This window comes from Hippopotamus amphibius, chromosome 12 (genome assembly GCF_030028045.1).
Source record: "Hippopotamus amphibius kiboko isolate mHipAmp2 chromosome 12, mHipAmp2.hap2, whole genome shotgun sequence".
Taxonomy (NCBI): Eukaryota; Metazoa; Chordata; class Mammalia; order Artiodactyla; family Hippopotamidae; genus Hippopotamus; species Hippopotamus amphibius.
Genome location: NC_080197.1, coordinates 49,955,925 through 49,979,425, shown reverse-complemented (window position 1 = coordinate 49,979,425; position 23,501 = coordinate 49,955,925). Strand labels below are relative to the sequence as shown.

Sequence of the window (23,501 nt, the reverse complement as noted above, 5' to 3'; positions counted from 1 at the left end):
AGAAGGAAAAGACACAGCTCCACCTACAAGTGGTCAGGCACCAGTCCCTCCCACCAGGAAGTTTGCACAAGTCTCTTAGACCAGCCTAACCCACCAGAGGGAAGACACCAGAAGCAAGAAGAACTACAATCCTCCTGCCTGTGGGACTGCAAACACAGAAAGTTAGACAAAATTAGATGGCAGAGGAGTATGTTCCAGGCAAAGGAACAAGATAGAACCCCATTTCCATGCAAAGTAGCACTACTCATATCAGACAAAATAGACTTTAAAATAAAGACTGCTACAAGAGACAAAGGACAGTAAATAATGATCAAGATATCAATCCAAGAAGAAGATATAACAATCATAAATATATATGCACCCAACATAGGAGCACCACAATATATCAGAAAAATGCTAACAGCCATGAAAGGAGAAATCAATGGTAAAACACTAATAGTGGGGGAGGTCTCAAGATTCAGTGACTGGGTGAAATGGCAGAGACTGTGGCACTGGTGTGGCTTCTGGGCCCCGACTTCAGGTGTAAGGTGGTGTGGTGTACCTCAGCACCATGCTCCATACGAGATTTTATCCACCAACACTGTCAAGATCAGGATGTTCCAGTGAAAAGCTTCTCTGTGAAATGCAATGGATCACTCATTAACTCCAGTGACACAGTGCAGCATAGAGCTGTTTATAGTTTGGGACCCTGACTTCATGGTGAAAAAGGAGGTTTTGGCTCTACACTCTGAGCACTTGGTGCTCAGATTGAGAAGACAACCAATCGAGAAGCTTGCCAGGATCTCAGTGGAAGGAGACAGTGAGATGTCAATCATGAAAAAGCAATAGCTGAATGGGTAAAACAACAAGCTGAGCAAGAAGCTAAAAAGGAGCAGAAGCACCTGGAATGACTGCAGGAGAAGCTTGCAGAACCCAGGCACTGCTTCACCAGCCCCGACTACCAGCAGCAGTGCCATGACACAGCCAAGCATCTGGAGGATTCTGTCCTCAAAGGTATGCAGGCTGCCTCCAGCAAGGTAGTATCTGCAGAAATCAGCGAGAGTCAGAAACAGCCTAACAAATCAAAACCAGACAGAGGAGCTGGTGCAGGGAAAAGGAGATGCTTTTGGTTGTGCATGGAAGGACTAGAGACTGCGAAAGTGTCAAGTGCTGAGAGCTCTGATGATGACAGTGCAGAAGCACCTAGTACTTCAGGAATGAGTTTTCATGTTCCCAAAAATGGCAGTGATGGTGTTGAGATGGCAACTGAATTTCCTAGTAGCCCTCAGTGGGCAAGAGTATTGAGTACAGACTCTAGATCACAAGAAAAATTACAGACCACCATGATTGACTATGGGAACAGTATTTCCGAAGACTTGTGTGCAGAGCTGGGAGAGATATCTACCCAGGAGTACATGGAAAGGAAAATGGCTATAGAAACAGAGAAAACCCAGCAGGAAAAGGAGTCACAGAGTAAAGAACCCATAGAAAAGGAAGCAGCTGGAGTTGGACTGAATAAGGAGTAGGAAACAAAAGAAATGACTGATGGGGAAAGAGCTGTCCAGGGAGCACCTGGAGAAGATAGGGAAAACATTCCTGTTGCCAAGCTGGAGGAAAGCCAGTCAGGAAACACAGATATTGATCAGGAAACTATAGATTTACTGGCATTCAACTCTGCTACAGAAATGGAGTTGCTGGGTTTGGAGATGCTCAAGAGTGAACTCATGGCCAGGGGACTGAAGTGTGGGGGCACTCTTCAGGAGCGGGTGGTGTGGCTCTTCTCTGTCAGAGGACTGGCAAAGGAGCAAATAGACCCAGGTTTATTTGCCAAGCCTTCAAAAGGGAAGAAGAAGTGAATTTCATCAGAGCTGATTTCCTATTTCTTTATAGTCTAGTGCTTACAACCTGTATAATGTTGACTTGGACATTATTCCTGTTGCTATTAAAGGTGACTTTTTAATAACCCCCAAAAAAAACTAGTAGTGGGGGAATTTAACACCACGCTCACATCAATGGACAGATCCTCCAGACAGAAAATCAATAAGGAAACACAGCCCTTAAATGACACATTACACCCGATGGACTTAATTGATATTTATACAGCATTCCATTCAAAAGCAGCAGAATACATATTCTTTTCAAGTACACATGGAACATTCTCCAGGATAGATCACATGCTGGGCCACAAAGCAAACCTTGTATATTCAAGAAAATTGAAGTCATATCGAGAATCTTTTCCAACCACAAAGCTATGAAATCAGAAATCAATGACAAGAAGAACACTGTAAAAAACACAAAAACATGGAGGCTAAACAATATGTTACTAAACAACCAATGGATCATTGAGGAAATAAAAAAGTACCTAGAGACAAATGAAAAGAAAAACACAATGATCCAAAACCTATGGGACACAGCAAAAGCATTTGTAAGAGGGAAGTTAATAGCAGTGCAATCTCACCTCAGGAAAGAAGAAAAATCTCAAATGAATAACCTAACCTTACACCTAAAATAACTGGAGAAAGAAGAACAAACAAAACACAAAGTTGGTAGAAGAAAAAAAGTCATAAAGATCAGAGCAGAAATAATGAAAGAGAGATGAAGAAAACAATAGAAAAGATCAATAAAACTAAAAGCTAGTTGTTTGAAAAGATAAAAAAATTATGAAGCTTTAGTCAGACTCATCAAGGGAAAAAAGGAAAGGGCTCAAATCAATAAAATTACAAGTGAAAAAGAAGTTACAATTGGCACCAGAGAACTGCAAATGATCATATGAGAACACTAAAAGCAACTATATGCCAATTAAATGGACAACCTAGAAGAAATGGACAAATTTTTATAAGGTACAATCTTCTGAGACTGAACCAAGAAGAAATAGAAAATATAAACAGACTGATCACAAGCACTGAAATTGAAACTGTGATTTAAAAACTTCCAACAAACAGAAGTCCAGGACCAGATGGCTTCAGAGGTGAATTCTAGCAAACACCTAGAGAAGAGTTAATGCTATCCATCTGAAACTATTCCAAAAAATTGTGGAGGAGGGAACACTCCCAAACTCATTCTATGAGGTCATAATCATCCTGATACCAAAACCAAAGAAAGATACCACAAAAAAGAGAAAATTAAAGGACAATATCACTGATAAATGCAGATGCAAAAATCCTCAACAAAATAATAATAGCAAACTGTATCCAACAATACATGAAAAGGATCACACACCATGATCAAATGGCATTTATCCCAGGGATTCAAGGATTTTTCAATATCCACAAGTCAATTAGTGTGATACACCACATTAACGAATTGAAGAATAAAAACCATATGATCATCTCAACAGTTGCAGAAAAAGCTTTTGAGAAAATTCAACCCTCATTTAGATAAAAACTCTCCAGACAGTGGGCATAAAGGAACCTACCTCAACATAATAAAGGTCATATATGACAAACCCTCAGATAACATCATACTCAATGATGAAAAGCTGAAAGCATTCCCTCTAAGATCAGAAATTAGATGTCCACTATTTCCACTATTACAAGGATGTCCACAATTGCCACTATTATTAAACATAGTCTTGGAAGTCCTTGCCACAGCAATCAGAGAAGAAAAAGAAATGAAAGGAATACAAGTTGAAAAAGAAGTAAAACAGCCACAGTTTACAGATAACATGATACTATACATAGAAAATCCTAAAGATGCTACCAGAAAACTACTAGAGTTCATCAATGAATTCAGTAAAATTGCAGGATACAAAATTAAAACACAGAAATCTCTTGCATTTTATACACTAACAAGGAAAAATCAGAAAGAGAAATTAAGGAAACAATCCCATGTACCACTGCAACAAAAAGAATAAAATACCTAGGAATAAACCTACTTTAGGAGGCAGAAGACCTGTACTCAGGAAACTATAAGATACTGATGAAAGAAATCAAAGATAACAGAAACTGGTGGAAAGATATACCATGTTCTAAAATTGGAACAATCAATATTGTCAAAAAGACTATACTACCCAAGGTCATCTACAGATTCAATGCAATCCCTATCAAATTACCAATGGCATTTTTTGCAGGTCTAGAACAAAAATCTTAAAATTTGTATGGAAACACAAAAGACCACAGATACAAAAGCAATCTTAAGGAAGAAAAATGAAGCTGGAGGAATCTGGCTCCCCAACTTCAGTCTATACTATAAAGCTACAGTAATCAAAACAGTATGGTACTAGCACAAAAACAGAAATATAGATCAATGGAAAAGGATAGAAAGTCCAGAGCTAAACCCAGGTCATGGCACCTATGGTCATGACAAAGGATGCAAGAATATACAATGGAGAAAAGACAGTCTCTTCAATAAGTGGTGCTGGGAAAACTGGACAGCTACATGTAAAAGAATGAAATTAGAACACTCCCTAACACCACACACAAAAATAAACTCAAAATGGATTAAAGACCTAAATGCAAGGTCAGATAAGATATTCTCTTAGAGAATAACATAGGCAGAACCCTCACATAAATAGCAGCAATGTCTTTTTGGACACACCTCCTAAAGAATGAAAAGAAAAAGAAAAAGAAACAAATGGGACCTAATTAAACTTAAAAGCTTTTGCACAACAAAGGGAACCATAAACAAAAAGAAAAGACAACCCACAGAATAGGAGAAAATATTTGCAAATGAACCAATGTACATGTGGTTTATCTCCAAAATATACAAACAACTCATGCAGCTCAATATCAAAAACAAAAACAAAAAATTAAAAAAACAAAAACAAAAACAAAAAAACAACCCAATTAAAAAATGAGCAGAAGGTCTAAACAGACAATTCTTCAAAGAAGACATACAGATGGCCAAAAAGCATACGAAAAGATGCTCAACATTGCTAATTATTAAAGAAATGAAAAATCAAAACTTCAATGATGTATCCCCTCACATCAGTCAGGATGGCCATCATCAAAATGTCTACAAACAATAAATACTAAAGAGGGTGTTGAGACAAGAGAATTCCCCTACACTGTTGGTTGGAATGTAAATTGGTACAACCATTATGGAGAACAGTATGGAGGTTTCTTAAAAACTAAAAATAGAGCTACAATATGATCCAGCAATTTCACTCCTAAGCACTTATCTGGAGAAAACCATACTTCAAAAAGATACATGCACCCCCATGTTTATTGCAACACTATTTACAATAGCCAGGACATGGGAAGAACATAAATATCCATCAACAGAGGAATGGATAAACAAGAGGTGGTACATATATGCAATGGAATATTACTCAGCCATTGGAAAAAAACAAAAACAAAAAACAAACAAAAATAAACAGGTAATAGGGACTTCCCTGGTGGTCCAGTGGTTAAGACTTCACCTTCCAATGCAGGGGGTGTGGGTTCAATTCCTGGTTGGGGAGCTATGACCCCACATGTCTCGTGCCAACAAAACAAAACAAAAAGAAAACAGCAACAAAAAAACCCATAAAGTTGAAGCAATATTGTAACAAATTCAATAAAGACTTTAAAAATGGTCCACATCAAAATATCTTTTAAAAAAATGAATTAATGTCATTTCCAGCAACATGGATGGACCTAGAGATTATCATACTAAGTGAAATAAGTCAGACAAAGAAAGACAAATGTCATATGATATCATTTATATGTGAAATCTAAAAAGGTGATTTAAATGAAATTACAACGGTGAGTAAAAAATTATCTGCACTCTGATTATATTCAAACTTCTATAAATTCTACAGCCAGAGTGCGGATAATTTTTGACCCACCCTCGTATTTACAAAATGGAAACACATTCACAGACTTGAAAAACAAACTCATGATTACCAAAGGGGAAAGGTAGGGGCAAAGGGATAAATTAGGAGTTTGGGAGTAATATATATACACTACTACATATAAAATAGATAATCAACAAGGACCTAATGTGTAACAGGGAACTCTACTCAATATTCTGTAATAAACTATACGGGAAAAGAATCTGAAAAAGGCATGGATATATGTATATGTATAACTGAACCACTTTTCTATACACCTGAAACTAACACAACTTTGTAAACCAGCTATACCCCAATATAAAACAAAAATTAAATTAAAAAATAAAATTAAAAATAAAATCTCAAAAAAATAAGACAAACGGGGAATTCTCTGGTGGGCCAGTGATTAAGATTCCATGCTTCCAGTGCAGGGGGCATGGGTTCAATCCCTGGGTGGGGAAGTTCTGCATGCCTCATGGTGCAACCAATAAATTAATTAATTAATTAATTAATTAACATAAAAGAGAAATGGATACTTTGTCCACACACACACACATAAAATCTAAGTACTTACCTGAAGAAAATTTTAATATAAAGACTGTGAATTTTTTTTATCATGAATGGGTTGTTAAATTTTGTTCAATTCTTTTTCTTCATCAATTGATACTATCATATGAATTTTCTTCTTTAGTTTGTAATATGATGAATTTCATGGATTGATTTCAAATATTAAACCAGTCTTGCATACCTGAAATTAATCCCACTTTCTAAGGGAATATTGCCCTTTTTATACTTTGTTGGACTCAAGTTACCAAAATTTTGAGTATTTTGTGTTTAACTGTATAAGAGATATTGGTCTTCTAATTTTCTATATTTTTTTATTGTGCTCTCTTAATTGAGTTTTGGTAGTAAGGCAATAGTGACTTCACAAAATAAATTGGAAAGTGCCTGCTCTTCTATATTCTGGAAGATATTATGCAAAATTAATTTAATTCTTCTTTGAATATTTGGTAAAACTCCAGTGAAGCCATCTTAATGTGGGATTTTTTTTTTAGGAGGGAGATTTTAAATCATAGATTCAACTTCTTTAATAGTTATAAGGCTATTTAGGTTATCTATTTCATCTTGGCTGAGCTATGATAGTCTGTGGTTTCCGAGGAATTTTGAAGCATTTCTTCTAAATTGTGAAATTATGACTGTGAAGTTCTTTACCCTATTCCCTTATTACTTTTTAAGGGCTGTAGAACCTGTTGTGATATTCCTTATTTTAATCCTGGTGTTGGTGGTTTGTGATTTATTTTTTCAAAGAACCAGTCCTTTACATTCTTTTTTTAAGATACTTTTCCATTATCCTTTATCATAGAATATTGAATAATAGTTTCCTGTGCTATACAGTAGGACCTAGTTGTTTATTCATTCTATATATAATAGTTTGCATCTGCTAGCCCCAAATTCCCACTCCATTCCTCTGCCACCCCCACTTCCTTTTGGCAACCACAACTCTGTTCTCTATGTCTGTGAGTGTGTATCTGTTTCATAAAAGTTCATTTGTGTCACATTTTAGAATCCACATATAATTGATATCATATGGTATTTGTTTTTCTCTTTCTGGCTAACTTCACTTAGTATGATAATCTCTACTTCCATCCATGTTGCTGCAAATGGCATTATTTCACTCTTTTTTATGGCTGAGTAGTATTCCATTGTATATATGTACCACATCTTCTTTATCCATTCATCTGTCAGTGGACATTTAGGTTGTTTCCATGTCTTGGCTATTGTGAATAGTGCTGCTATGAACATAGGGGTGCATATATCTTTTTGAATTATAGTTTTGTCTGGATATATGCCCAGGAGTGAGATTAATGGATCATATGGCAATTCCATTTTTAGTTTTTTGAAGAACCTCCATACTGTATCAACTTACATTTCCACCAACAGTGCAGGAGGGTTCCCTTTTCTCCACACCCTCCCCAGCATTTGTAGTTTGTAGCATTTTGAGGATGGCCATTCTGACTCAATGTAGATTTGATTTGCATTTTTCTAATAATCCACAATGTTGAGCAAATTTTTACAAATGTGCCTGTTGGCCATTTGTAAGCAAAGAACCAGTTTTTTATTTCACTTATTTTCTCTATTGTTTTCCTGTTTTCAATCTACTTCTGCTTTTTATTTTTTTCTTCCTATTGTTTGCTTTGAGGTATTTTCCTCTTTTTTTTAACAACTGATTATCAATTTATTTAAAATGTTGATTTAAGCATCTGCAATTGTGACTTCAACCTCAAGTACTGGCTCAATACTGATGGGAGTGATCTGCTCAGTGAGTCACTTGTGGCTCCTCATTTGGAAAAAATCCCACGTCTTAGAACTTTCACCATAAGGAGTTTTGCTGTAGAGTCTTGGTAGGCATCCAAACCAGTCCTTTCACTTTGAGATTATTTTCCTTAGCGCCTCTGAACTGGTCAGCATATACCTTTTCCAAAGACTTCACCTTGTGGCTGGGGAGGGTGATTCTAATCTGGTGAATCACCACCTCTAGCTTCACGGGAGTCCATCCAGTATTTTTAAAAGCCATGGCTGTGGCACGGCTTCCTAACCTACTTGTTCATCAGTGAGAGAGCGAACAGCTGTGAGTCAGAAGCAGGAGTGGGCGGCCCAGGGCTCTGCTGCAGCAGTGACCAGGCGACTGTGTCTCTCTCAAAGAGATGCTCTTTTTTTCTTTTTTAGACAAAATAATTTTGAGAAAGAAGCTATAGTCAAGATTGTGGTATTGGTGGAAAGGTAGACACAGATCAATGGAAAAGAATGGATTACACAGAAATAAATCTGCATAAATAGGCCTAATTTTTGACAAAGTAGCAAAAGGAACCCAATGGATTCATTTTCAATAAATGGTGCTCAGGGAATTGAATATCTACTGGCAAAAAAAAATAATGCCTCTCTCTCTCTCTCTCTCTCTCTCTCTCTCTATATATATATATATATATATATATATATATATATATGGGTGAGTCAAAAATTATCCACACTCCAGTTTTATTAAAACTTCTCCTGCTCTTTTTCGAGAAGTTACAAACACACATACACACAAGAGGGTGAGTCAAAAATTATCTGCACTCTGACTCTAGAATTTTATTTTAATTAACTTTTAGAAAAGACAAATACATCATTTTCAACATAATCACCTTGCTTTTCAATACACTTTGTCCATCTGTCAATAAGCTTTCATATTCCCTCATTTTAAAATGTTTTAGGCTGAGCTGCAAGCCATGAATGCACTGCTGTCTTCACTTCATCAGAAGTGAATCTTCATAATGATGAAGTATTACCTGTCACAATCTAGTCTATAATAAACTGTACTTAATAGAATGTTTTCAAATAAAAAAAGTGAATCTTCATCCTCATAGGGCTACTTTCAGGGGACCAAGCAGGTGAAGGTCCAATGGAGCAAGATCAGGACTATAGGGAGGATGCATTAACACCTCAAAACAAAGTTTTTGCAGTGTCAACATAGTGGGCAGAAATGTGCAGATGTGCATTGTCATGCAAGATTACGACATCCTTTGATAGCTGTCCTCTGCATTTAATCTGAAGTTTAGGCTTCAGCTTTTCAATAAACATCTCACTGTAACAAGCACTGTTGATTGTTGAACATTTTTCCTGATAGTGTTCCAACACTGGCCCTTGAGAATTTCAGAAAACTGTAAAAATCAATTTTCCAGCTGATGGTTGACTTTTGAACTTTTTCTTGGTCAGGGATTGAGGATGTTTCCATTCCATACTCTGCTGTTTACTCTCAGGCCCATAAAGATGAATCCATGACCAGTAATGATTCTCTTTAAGAAACTTTCACCTTCCTTAAAGTATTGGTCCAAATTTTGTTTACAGATATCCAAATGCTTCTGTTTATGCTCTCCGTAAGTTTTTTAGGTACACATCTTGCACAAACTCTTTGAAACCTAAGTCTGTCATGGATTATCTCATAGGCAGAGCCATGGCTGATTTGCAAATGGTTTGCCACATAATCCACTGTCACTCTTCTATTCAACAGAATCATTTGGTGTGTACACTCAATGTTGTCATTAGCCGTGGACATGGATGGCTATCCAGCCCCTTCTTGATGGCTAACACTTGTGCAACCTTCCTTCAACTTCTCTATCTATTCATACACATTTCTTCATGATGAAACATTTTCTCCACACTGCACACAAAGTCTTTGATAAATAACGGCACCAGGTACACCCTCAGACCACAAAAAATGAATCACTGCACACCGCTCTTCTTTCTTGCAAATCACAAATGAGACATCCATTTTTGTTCGCACTGCAGTGACAAATGAACTGATGTAACATGTTCACACCTACACAGCAGTGACTGGGGAGACAGCAGCTTTGAACAGAAAGCACTGATAAGGCAGTGAAGCCAACAGAAGATTTACTATAACCAGAGTGCAGATAATTTTTGACTCACCCTCATAGAAGCTTCTAAAAGAGGAAATGATAGAGTAACTTCTTTGCAGGAAGTGAAAAAAAAACTTGAGACTATATCAGAACTTACTCTGTCTCTCCCTCTGCTCCTCTATGTATCCTCTTCTATCTGAATTGCCTGGCCCTGAAGCTATCTCTTTTTCTCTTTCTACTCTTCTGCCTCCAGCTGCCCTCTTCTCTCAGAAAAGAAGGATAAAAAAAAAAGTGATTATGGCTCCCTTTAAGGAGAAACCTATTACAGGGAGAGGTGAACTGTCCTTGGTGCTTACATACACACCATAGACCCAAACAGTACTTAGAGCCTTAGCTAAGGAATTTCCTGATCCAAGTCAAGATACATTGGGATTTGTTTAGGAATTCAAAGGAACCACCCAGACATACGAGCCAGGGTTTTCAGATCTATATCAGTTAATACAGCTATTAGTTTCTGAAAGCAAAACAAGGGAATGGTTAGAGAAGGCAGGATGGAAATGCCCCTTAATGGATTTTGAATCACATGGTCCAGACACTTGCACTGAATGCAAGGAATTAGCTCAGAAATCACTTGAACTTATCCCAGAGGTTTTTTCAAAAACTGTAGACTGGACAAAGAGTTAACAGTGCAAGAAAAACTGGATGAATTAATTCCGGACTATTATGAAAGTTTTGAGAAACTTTTAAGCGATATTCTGGCTTGACACCTGAGTCATTCTCTAACCACCAAAATGATCCCTTGCTTAACCCCACCTTTTTAGAAGGCTTAAATAAGGTTTTGGCTACTCTGGTCAAAAGACACAATCTAGGTTGTTCTGCATTGCATACAAACGCCCTTGTTACACTGGCTTACCAACTTTCAAAACCATTAAAAATAAAGGAAAGGGGATGTCTATGAAGATCATGAACCTTCAACTGTGCCAATTAAGTACTCAACATCAGTCAAAGGTCAACTGACCCCCAATTAACTGTCAGTTGAGAGCAAAACAAAAAATTTACTTTTACTGCAGGAAACCAAGACATCAGAAAGTGAACTGTAAATTTAGGAGGAGAAGCCTAGAAGGAGAACTGTATTTTAGACAGGAATTTCAAGTTAAACAAGAATAGGGCTGCTCCAAGGGAATGTTGGGAGTCTTTCCCTTTCTCCTCTCTAACACCCTGGGAGGAGTAGAAATGATTATACAAGGAGAAACAATTAAAGCCCTAATAGGTACAGGGGCCACCTTTTCCATTTTGAATGCTACCAAAATTAAGGGCTCTCTCCCTCAGAGTAATACCTCTGTACAGATGGTAGGAGTTTCTAATGCACCTATTAAGGCTTTTAAATCATTACTTTTAGAATTCTACTTGGGGAAACTTAAAGGAAGACACTCCTTTCTTCTAGTAGAAAGTGCTCCTGTTCACCTAATAGTTAGAGACCTATTAAAAGCCTATAAAACCAATATCTCCTTTTCTCCTAAGGGAGAAATGTTTCTAGATCTAAAGGGTCAATCAGATTTCCTTCATCACATAATGTTTGTGACTCATGATGAGGAAGACACTGAACAAGACAAATTATTGGGCTTAGTACCTAAAGAACTATGGGTACTTGATTCTACTGACATTGTAAGAATATATTCTACCTCCCTATCAAAATTACTATAGATAAGGATAAGTCCCCTGCCTAAAATTTGTCAATATCCATTAAGGCAGGAGGCCATAGAGGAGTAAAATCTTTAATATCAGCTTACATTAAGAAAGGGCTTAGCGTGCCTTGCACCAGCCCTTGTAACCCTCCCATTTTGCTGGTAAAAAAACCTAACGGCAAGTGTCGGAGATTTGTACAGGACTTAAGATCTATCAATGCTATTATTATCCCTTGACATTTTGTAGTACAAAACCCCCATACCTTACTGTCATATATTCCTAAAAACAGTGGCTTCTTTTCTGTGATAGATCACTGTAGCACATTTTTTAGTATCCCTGTACATCCTGATGATCAGTATCATTTTGCCTTTACTTGGAGTGAACGGCAATATATGTGGATGGTAATGCTACAGGACTATACTGAAAGCCCCACTTACTTCTCCCAGATATTAAAACCAATCTAGATGATCAAGATTTTCCTCATACGTCAGTTTTGATACAATATATAGATGAGTTGCTGCTGTATTCAAATTCTTTGATAAACATCCGGTATTTACCTCAGAAGCTAGCCTTAAAGGAACATAAAGTATCCAAAGAAAGGTACTTCCTAGCTGGTGCAGTGGTTAAGAATCCGCCTGCCAATGCAGGTGACATGGGTTCAATCCCTTCTCCAGGAAGATCCCACATGCTGCAGAGCAACCAAGCCTGTGTGTCACAACTATTGAGCCTACTCTATAGAGCTGGTGAACCATGAATTGTAGTCCCAACTCACCACAACTAGAGAAAGCCCATCTGCAGCAACGAAGATCCAATGCAGCCAATAAATAAATTTATTTTTTAAAAAGTGTCCAAAGAAAAATCGCAATTCTGCGAGACTAGTATTAAATATTTAGGACATAGGATATCTAAAGAAGGATTTTTAATTGATCTGGATATAGTGAAAGCCATTCTAGCCTTCCCCACCCCAAAGACAAAAAGACAATTAAGGGGATTTTTAGGACTTGCAGGCTACTGTAGGAATTGGAGGCCAAATTTTTCCTTAATTGCTCAGCCACTATATAATCTACTCAAACAAGACCAACCTCAACCTCTTTGCTGACATTTAGAACATCCTGAAGCCATGGAGACCTTAAAAAAACTTCTGGCCAAGGTCCCAGTCCTGGGGCATCCAAATTATGATCTACCCTTCTTCCTCTTTGTTCACAAAAACAAGGGGATTGCATTAGGAGTACTAACCCAGAAACATGGTGGTTATTACCGGCAATAGGATATTATAGTCAACAGCTAGATTCAGTAGCCAGGGGCCTCCCCCCTTGCCTCCAGGCTGTCACAGCAACAGCTGTGCTGTGTCAGGCCACAGAAGAGATAGTTATGAGCCACCATATTACTACTTTTATTCCTCACTCTGTGGAAGCTTTACTAAACTCTCATCACACATTATTCTGCAAGTTGATTAACTTCCCATGAGATTGTCCTGCTCTCACCAAATGTAACTCTTCACAGATGTAACAAGCTTAATCCAGCCACCTTGCAACCAGAGGAATCAGGTGTCAATGATGAAAAAGATGATTGCATTGTTTTAACTGACAATCTTTTATCTCCCAGTATTGATCTCCAAGAAAGCCCTATGAATAATCCTGATTTTATATTATTCACTGACAGTTTGTATCTGCAAGGACCTCATGGAAATTACCAGGTTTGTTATACAGTTATTTCTCCAGTATCAGTTCTTGAGACTGGTCCCTTACATAATGTCTCTTCTGCCCAACAGGCTGAATTAATAGCATTAACAAGAGCCTGTCAGTAGGCAAAAGGGAAATCTGCTAACATTTATACTGACAGCCACTACACTTTTGAGATAGCACATGATTTTGGCATGTTTTTGAAACAAAGAGAATTTTTAACATCCTCAGGACAGCCTATCAAAAAGGGAAGACAAGTTGCAGAATTATTGGATGTGATTCTGCTACCAAGTGCATTAGCTATCATTAAAGTATCAGGACATTCAAAGGCTGACACCACAGAGGCAAAAGGGAACTCCTTAGCTGATTACGCTGGCAAGCCAGCAGCTCTGCAGAATGATAATAGTCAACTAACAGCTGTTTTCTCCTTTCAGCCTCCCAGTAACCTTACTGACACCCTGTTAGATTTGCAGGAAATGGTATCAAAAGGAGAAAAGGATACTTGGAAACAAAAAGGAGGAAGGTTTGACTCCAACAAAGGGCTCTGGATAGGCCCAAATGGAAAGTCTATCCTTGGTTTGGAGCTCAATACCCCATTTTACAATATATTCATGAGCTAACTCATTGGAACCCAGATAAGATGGCATTGTGGGGTAAACAATATTTTTGGAAGCCTTCCTTCACTATAGCTCAGAAAATTTATTCTAGATGCACTACATGCCCAAAATACAACCCAGGAAAGCCATTACACAGTTCTCAGGGAATCTTTCCATTACCTGCTGGCCCTTTTGAAGTTTGACAGATTGATTTTATCCAAATGCCCCCCTGTCAAGTTTACCAGTATGTACTTGTTATGATTGGTATGTTTTCACATTGGGTTGAGGCATTACCATGCAGAAAGGCCACTGCACAGTCGGTAGGCAAATTAATATTAGAAAGGATGATTCCCATTTGGAGAGTCCATGCAGAAATACATAGTGATAGGGGAACCCATTTTACTGGGTAAATTGTCAAGGAAATTTGCAAAATCTGGCCAATCATGTAGCATTTCCATTGTGCTTACCACCCCCAGTCCTCTGGGCTACTAGAAAGAACAAATGGAACAATTAAAAACAGTTGGCCAAAATTGTAGATGCTTATTCCTTACCCTGGCCAAAGGCCCTTCATTGGTCCTCCTCGAGCTAAGATCTACTCCCTTTGGGAAACATCATTTGTCTCCTCTTGAAATTATCACTGGGAGACCAATGAGACTAGATGAAGTATTGTATGAACCTATATTATTAAAAGGGGGCATGTTACATTACTGTAAAAGCTTAATCAAGCTCCTAAAAGAACATTCTAAGCTTGTTTCTGAAGCTTATCATAGTAATCTATCTTCGCATGAAGATCAGATATTCCATGATCTCCCACCGGGAGATTATGTATACTGGAAAAGACATCATTTAAAAGACTCACTATAACCCAGATGGAAAGGCCTTCACCAGGTACTCTTAACTAGCTTGTGCACAGCAAAATTAAAGGGAATTGACTCCTGGATTCATAATTCCCACTTAAAAATGGCCCCTGCACAGGACTGATTCATAGAGAGGACTGCTGACCTCAAACTCACCTTAAAATGATGCTCAATAGAGGAGAAAGTACACTCACATCAGGACGAGAAGACAATATCAGGAGTAGACAGCTGACCCAAGATGCTGGGCCTGATTTGTATGACCATTTACAGTGTTTTGCTGACTTTTTGGACCTTTGCATATGAATCAAATGTTTTCATATCATGGGCACTGTCCTACGCTAATATTAAAAATCAATCCAGTTGGGTTTGTGGCCAATTACCTGAGTCTAGCACTTCTGGGTTACCTTGGCGGGTTTCTCCCTTCCAAGGCTCTGATTGGATAGTAGCCCTTAGGAAATTTATTTTAGAAGAAAAGATTTCAGTCCTGTCCAGGCTACGTTTGATATTACTAGATGAGATACTCTCACCTGGGCAATTAATAATACCTACTCTGACCCTGGCCATAGATTCAAATTTTCTTTTAGCATCACCCAAACTCAATCAGAACAATGAGCTAAGTCTCAATCAAAAAATGTAACCTTAGGGAAGAAAGATGGCGGTGAAGTAGAAGGACATGGAACACATCTCTCTCAACAGATGCATTAGAAATACACCAAAAGATGCAATAATTCCCACAGGGAACCAGCTGAACACCAGCAAATGACCTCAGACACCAGAAAGGACTGCAAAGATCCTGATATAACTGGGTAGGACAGAGAGGGGAAATAAAAGGAGAAAGAGGAGAAGAAGAAAGGAAAGAGACGGGTCCCACACCCTAGGGTGGGGGGATCTGAAACAGAGGGGAGATTGCCAAATTTGGGGAAATGTCCCTTATCTGATGGGGAAACCCCTTCTCCAATGGGGAATTTCCTTGGGTCAGTAAGGAGGTATTTATGACTATTCAAAGAGGGTGAAGCATCTGAGCTGTGGCAGATGGGAAAGAGTGAGAAACACATGGAGGCTCCACACCACAGCTCAGCGTTCCTGGACTGACATGTCAATTCACAGCTGAACAGGGGGTCTCGGAGAGGGAGCATGGGAACCAGAGAACTGGTTCAGGGTGAGAAACACTGTTGGCAGTGGGGAGATGGACTGAGAGGACAGGAGGGAAGAAATCTGCAGTGAAGGGTGCCTACTGCAGGGGGGTCTGAGACCATAGTGGCAGCTGGATACTGCTGACTCACAAGCAGGGGGGAGAAGCAGTGGGCATATCCTCTCTCTCTCTCTCTCTCTCTCTCTCTCGGCACCTGCGATGGACAGAGGAAGGACCCCTGTAGGCCAAGCTAAGGCACTCAGGGATAACAAAGGCCCCCAGGCGGGGCTGGCTTAGAGTGCCTGCAGCCAAGAGCCAAAAGCCTGCAGAGAGTCCAAACACCGAGACATTCTGTTTACCCCTGAGCGGCCAGCGTCCCTCTGCAACAGGCACTGCCACGCCCAACTGAACTGCTGTGAACCCAGGCAGGGCGCCACTGCTCACTCACTCCCAGGGGAAGGAGCTACTATTGTACCCTCTCTCTCCCCACACACCAGCGCTTATGGATGAACAATAAAGGATGCTCTGCTGGTTGCAGAATAATACAAAAAGCCCAAGGTGGGTAGAAGGACACTTATAGCTGAGACCCCAAGGGGACAGAAATATTAGTATTAATTCTATTGAACTGGTCCATTCTGGGGTCAGTTCTAGTGGTGTTTTTTTAATTAATTATGATCTTAGTCCTAAGGGATCTACAAGTTTTATAACATATTTTTTATTCTCTTTTTATTCTATTTTTATTTTTAGCCTTTTTATATATTTCTATTTCTAGCTAAGTTTCCTGTAGTGCTGACTGTATCTCTCCTACCTTCTTTTCATCTCTATCTTTTATACATTTCTATTTCTTTCTTTTTATTTTCATATTTCCAGTCACACTACACTCTTCTGTTACCCTGTCTTCTATCCTTTTTTAGTTTATTTTATCTTAATATACTTATAAGCAATATTATCTGTCTGCTCTGTCTCCTTGCTTTATTCTCCAGATGACACACTGCTTTGGTATTTATTATTAGGTTTTTGTCTTTATCTTAGTTCTTAGTGTAATTGTCTGATTTCATTCTGAGAATCTTCAGTCTGTCTGGTGGTACTCTAGGTCTTTATTATATTTGATCCTAGCTTTCAATATCTCCCTGGATTTGTGTTTCTGTGTATGTGGTGTTATTTGTTTGTTTGTTTGTTTGTTTTTGCTTTTGTTTCTGTTTTGTTCTGTTTGGGTTTTGAATTTGTGTTGGTTTTCTCTTTGAATGTCTGATAGCATACTGGGGTTCTTCTGTCAGGTCTTTCTAGTGCCTTATGTTCTATTGGATTCAGTATTTGTGTGTCTTATACATGTATGTGTCTCCTTGTATTTGTTTGACTCAACACTCTGCCATTAGTCTGGGGCTTGGACAGTCTTCTATAAACCCCTTTATTGCTGGGACAAGCAACCTCTGAAGTTTGGACTACCATGAGAAAACAAAGAAACACCATGCAGGCAAAGGAGCAGGAAAAAAAACCCACAAGACCAAATAAATGAAGAGGAAATAAGAAAAATTCCTGGAAAAGAATTCAGGTTAATGATAGTAAAAATGATATGAAATCTCGATAACAAAATATCAAAAATACAAGAAACAGTTAATAAGGACTCAGAAGAACTAAAGAACAAACAAACAGTAATGGACAACAAAATAACTGAAATTAAAAATACTCTAGATGGTATAAACAGCAGAATAACTGAGGCAGAAGAATGAATAAGTGAGTTGGAAGATAGAATGGGGGAAATAACTGCCACAGAGCAGGAAAAAGAAAAAAGAATAAAAAGAATGGAAAAACTGTAACCTCCAGTCTACTAGAAAGAAACCTCCCACAATTATGGGATGGATTTATGTGGTTAACACCAGGTTATGGTCCTTTAAGTTTAAAAGCATCTCTGTGTTGAGAAAAATTAAATCAAACCAAGGATGACCAGCCTAGTAACATCAGGAAATTAGGCTGGGTGTCTTATGAATAAAGCCTACATGTTATTACCCTTAGAGACAGTAATTGGTATGGAATCGACTGGGTCAGACAACCAGAGATTCACTGTGCTGGACCTAATGGAACTCAGTGGATTTGTGGTACTAATTTATGGCCTTGGTTTCCACCAGGATGGATAGGAAGATGTACCCTGGGATTTTCATGGACTCAAGGTCATATATGTAACAATTTAGGGATGACCCCACCCAACCTATGATTGGTATGAGCCTGATGGGTCAAGAGATCTGTATTCGGTTGGTATTAGCATTTAACAGCTATTTTTGCACCTTCAGTAGGACTGGAGAATGTAATCAGCTATACTGAAGCTTTAACAAATTTTACTCAACAGGCTTTAAATGATAGTAACTGGGCTATTAGCCTATTGAATTCTGAGGGCTCTAGGATGAAAAAAGTGGTGCTACAAAACTACACGGCCCTTGACATCCTTACAGCATCTCAGGGAGGCACCTGTGCCATAAAGCAAACTGAATGCTGTGTTTTCATACCTGATGAATCCTCTAATGCAACACGTTTAATGAAGTATATGAAAAATCAGATTTCTGCCTTACATGACCCAGTCGCTAGCCATGGTGACCTCTTTAAAAACTGGTCCAGGGGACCGAGAAAAGATGACAGAGGAGTAAGACATGGAGATCACCTTCTTCCCCACAAATACATCAAAAATACATCTATTTGTGGAAAAGCTCCTAGGAGACACCTTCCGAATTCTGACAGGGGACCTCGGACCTCCAGAAAGACAAGACAATCCCCCCACATAACTGAGTAGCACAAAAGAAAAAAGAGACAAAGGAATCCTGAGGAGATGTGCCCCTCTGGGAGGGAGCTGTGAAGAGAGGAAAGGTTCCACACACTGAGAAGCCCCCTCATTGGCGGGGACAGACAGCAGGAGCTTCAGAGCCCTAGAGGAGAGAGCAACAACAGGTGTGCAGGGGGCAGAGCAGAAAGATTCCTGCACTGAGGATTCAGGCAGCACTCCCAAGCCAGAGACACTGGTGTGCTCACCCACAGTGGCAGGTGGGGCTGGGCACTGAGGCTTGGGCTTCAGAGAATAGATACCAGGGAGAAAACTGGGGCTGGCTACGAGAATACAGCCTGGTGGGGAAGTGCACCATAGCTAGCTGGGAAGGGGTTGGGGGAAAGCCTGGGCCTGACAGGCAGGAGACCTTTGTTTCTGGGTGCTCAAGAGGAGCTTGCTGCTCCAAGAACCCACAGGCTGCAGAGTGGCACCTGTGCGAGCACCACCAATGACCTGCGGCTGCTAAATTGAAACACAGAGCCTGTCGCCGCCACACCTGCCACCATCACTGCCAAGCATCCTGTGTGCAGGGCAGGTCATTGGTGGCATCCTCCCAGTGGCAGGTGCAGCCCGCCAGTGCCGGAGGTCCTGTGTTTGGGACCAGCTTCCCTGAGAGAGCGTGGCACACCTCAGGTTCATGCCGACCTCTGCTGCTGCAAGCACACCTGCAAATTTAAATTAGACTGCCCATACCCCTCCCTCCCCCCGACCTGCACTTGCAAGTGAGCCCCAATCACCCTCTTTTGCCCCCTCTTGCCTAGGCAGGGAACCAACTCCTGAGAGCAGCCCACATACAAAGAAGGGACCAAAACCAAAACTGATCCCCGAGGACTGTAGGACCAGAGAAGAGAAAGGAAAACAGCCACAGGAGGAGCAGATTTAATACCCACAAAAGGCTTGATAGACTCTGCATCTGTGGATCACCTGAGTAGATGTGCGTTTCTACAATAAAGGCTGTAGACTTAGGGGGCAACTGTGGACTGTGGAGGCAAATACATACAGGACTAATACCAGATTACAGTCTGACCTCTCCACAGTCCTCTGCATAGCAAGTGCAGAGACCTACCTAGAAGTATTGGAGGACTTCCTGGTATGTTTGACTTGTTCCTGGTTTTATGTATTTGTTAGTTTAATCTTTACTGTATTTATTTGTATGTGGGTTTGTATATGGGTTTGATTACTCCCTTTGTTTTCTCTCTTTCTCTTTTCTTTGTTTTCTCTTCTCCTTCTCTTTTATTCTCTTTTTGCAAGTGCAAGTGTGCACATCTCCTTGTGTTATTTTGACTGCTTAGAGTTGCTTTTACCACATGTCTTGGGGATTTGTCTGTCCTTTCCCTTTCTTCCTTTTTTTTTTTTCTTTTCTCTCTTTCTACCTCCTTTTTCCATTGCTGTGCAGCTTCAAGGGGGCTTGGTGCCCTGGCTGAGAGTCAGACCTGGACCTCTGAGGCAACAGAGCTGTGTCCAGAAGTTGGACCACCAAAGAACTCCAGACCCCATGGAATATTAATCAGCAAGTGCTCTCCCAGAGGTCTCATTCCACACTAAGGTCCAAATCCAACCAAAGACCAGCAAGCTCCAGTGCTGGATACCTCAAGCCAAACAACTAGCAAGACAGGAACATAACCCCACCCATTAGCAGACAGACAGCCTATAGCCACACTAAGTCCACAGACACACCCAAACCCACCAACAGACATGCCCCTGCACATCAAAAGGATAAGATCCAGCTCCACACACAAGAACCTATGCACCAGTCCCCCCCGCCCCATCAAGAAGCCTACACAACCCACTAGACCAACCTCCCCACTGGGGACAGACAACAGAGTTAAAAAGAACTATGACCCTGCAGCCTGAGGAAAGAAGACCCCAAACACAGTAAGTTAAACAAAATGAGAAAACAGAGAAAGATGCAGCTGATGAAGGAACAAGATAAAATCCCACAAGACCAGGCAAATGAAGATGAGATAACCAGTCTACCTGAAAAAAGAATTCAGAATAATGATAGTAAAAATGATCAAAGATTTCAGAGATAGTATTGAGGCACAGATGGAGCAAATGAAAGAAATGTTTAACAAGGAGCTAGGATAACTAAAGAGCAAAAAAACAGTGATGAACAACACAATAACTAAACTTAAAAATACTCTGGAAGGAACGCAGAGCAGAATAACTGAGATAGAAGGACAGGTATGTTACCTGGAAGATAGAATGGTGGAAATAACTGACACAGCAGAATAAAGAAAAGAGAATGAAAAGAATTTAGGACAGTCTCAAAGACCTCTGAAACAACATCAAACGTACCCTATCAAATTATAGGGGTCCCACAAGAAGAAGATAAAAAGAAAGGGTCTGAGAAAATATTTGAAGAGGTTAGAGTGGGAAACTTCCCCAACATGAGAAAGCAAATAGTCAATCAAGTCCAAGAAGTGCAGAGAGTCCCATATAGATTAATCCAAGGAGAAACACATCGAGGCATATATTAATCAAACTAACAAAAATTAAACACAAAGAAAAGATATTAAAAGCAGCAAGAGAAAAGCAACTAACAGCACATAAGGGAAAACCCATAAGGGTAACAGCTGATCTCCGTCTTTACGGAGCTGGAGGAATCAGGCTCCCTGACTTCACACTATACTACAAGGCCACGGTGATCAAGACAATATGGTACTGGCACAAAAACAGAAATATAGATCAATGGAACAGAATAGAGAGCCCAGAGATAAACCCACACACATATGGGCACCTCATCTTTGACAAAGGAGGCAAGGATATACAATGGAGAGAAGACAGCCTCTTCAATAAGTGGTGCTGGGAAAATTAGACAGCTACATGTAAAAGAATGAAATTAGAACACTTCCTAACACCATACACAAAAATCAACTCAAAATGGATGAAAGACCTAAACGTAAGGCCAGACACTATAACACTCTTAGAGGAAAACATAGGCAGAACACTCTATGACATCCATCAAAGCGAGATCCTTTTGGACCCCCCCCCCCAGAATAATGGAAATAAAATCAAGAATAAACAAATGGGACCTAATGAAACTTAAAAACTTTTGCACAGCGAAAGAAACCATAAACAAGACAAGAAGGCAACCTTCAGAATGGGAGAAAATACTTGCCAGTGAAGCAACAGACAAAGGATTAATCTCTGAAATATACAAGCAGCTCATGCAGCTTAATACCAAAAAAGCAAATAATGCAATCCACAAATGGGTTGAATACCTAAATAGACATTTCCCCAAAGACATGCAGATGGCCAACAAACACATGAAAAGATGCTCAACATCAGTAGTCATTAGAGAAAAGCAACTCAAAGCCTCAGTGTGGTGTCATCTCACACAGGTCAGAATGGCCATCATCAAAAATTCTAGAAACAGTAAATGTTGGAGAGGGTGCAGAGAATAGGGAACTCTTCCGCACTCTTAGTGGGAATGTAAATTGGTACAGCCACTATGGAAAACAGTATGGAGATGCCTAAAAATAGAACTACCATATGACCCAGCAATCCCACTCCTGGGCATATACCTTGAGAAAACCATAATCCATAAAGAAACATGTACCACAATATTCATTGCAGCACTATTCCCAATAGCCAGGACATGGAAGCAACCTAAATGTCCATCAACAGATGAATGGATAAAGAAGATGTGGCACATATATACAATGGAATATTACTCAACCATAAAAAGCAATGAAATTGAGTTATTTGTAGTGAGGTGGATGGACCTAGAGTCTGTCATACAGAGCGAAGTAAGCCAGAAAGAGAAAAACAAATACTGTATGCTAACTCATATATATGGAATCTAAAAAAATGGCTCTGATGAATCCAGTGACAGGGCAAGAATAAAGATGCAGATGTAAAGGATGGACTTGAGGGCGTGGGATGGAGAGTGAAGGGGAAGCTGGGACGAAGTGAGAGAGTAGCACTGACATATATACACTACTGAATGTAAAATAGATACCTAGTGGGAAGCTGCTGCATAACACATGGAGATCAACTTGATGACGGGTGATGACTTAGAGGGGTGGGATAGGGAATGTAAGAAGGAGTCATGGGAGGGTGGGGATATGGGGATATATGTATAAATATAGCTGATGCACTTTGTTGTACAGCAAAAACTGGTACAAGACTGTAAAGCAATTATATTCCAATAAAGAACTTAAAAAAAAAAAACTGCTTCAGATAGGTGTTTTCAGGAGCTGATTTTATGAGCCCAATTCTTGCATCTCCTCATATCTAGAAAAGCACTAAATTCCTTCATGGTGGTTTCTGCTCCTTGTGACTAGCAGTAACTTTCTGCAAAAATATGTGTTTGATTGCATGTACTCCTCCTTCACCAAGATCACATATATAACTGGCCTTCCACCTACCTCTTTGGAGCAGTTTCTCAGAGCTATCTGAAATGCTGTCTCCCAAGCTGTAGTTCTCATTTTGCCCCAAATAAAACTTAACTCGCAACTCTAACATTGTGCATTTTTTTTAAGTCAGCATCAGAAAATCTGCCAAACAAGACATAATTCTCAACTTCTAGGTTGTAGATGTTTGGTTTTTGTTTTTGGTTGTTGGTTTTATTATTTTATTTTATTTTATTTTATTTTATTT

At 39.5% G+C, this 23,501-nt stretch overlaps 2 pseudogenes; one reads left to right on the top strand and one right to left on the bottom strand.

The window, feature by feature from the left end:
* The first annotated feature begins 473 nt into the window (after positions 1–473).
* LOC130834185 (splicing regulator SDE2-like) lies at positions 474–1,835 on the top strand (annotated as a pseudogene).
* Positions 1,836–7,984: 6,149 nt separating this feature from the next.
* On the bottom strand, positions 7,985–8,306 carry LOC130833625 (40S ribosomal protein S20-like; annotated as a pseudogene).
* Between the last annotated feature and the right edge of the window lie 15,195 nt (positions 8,307–23,501).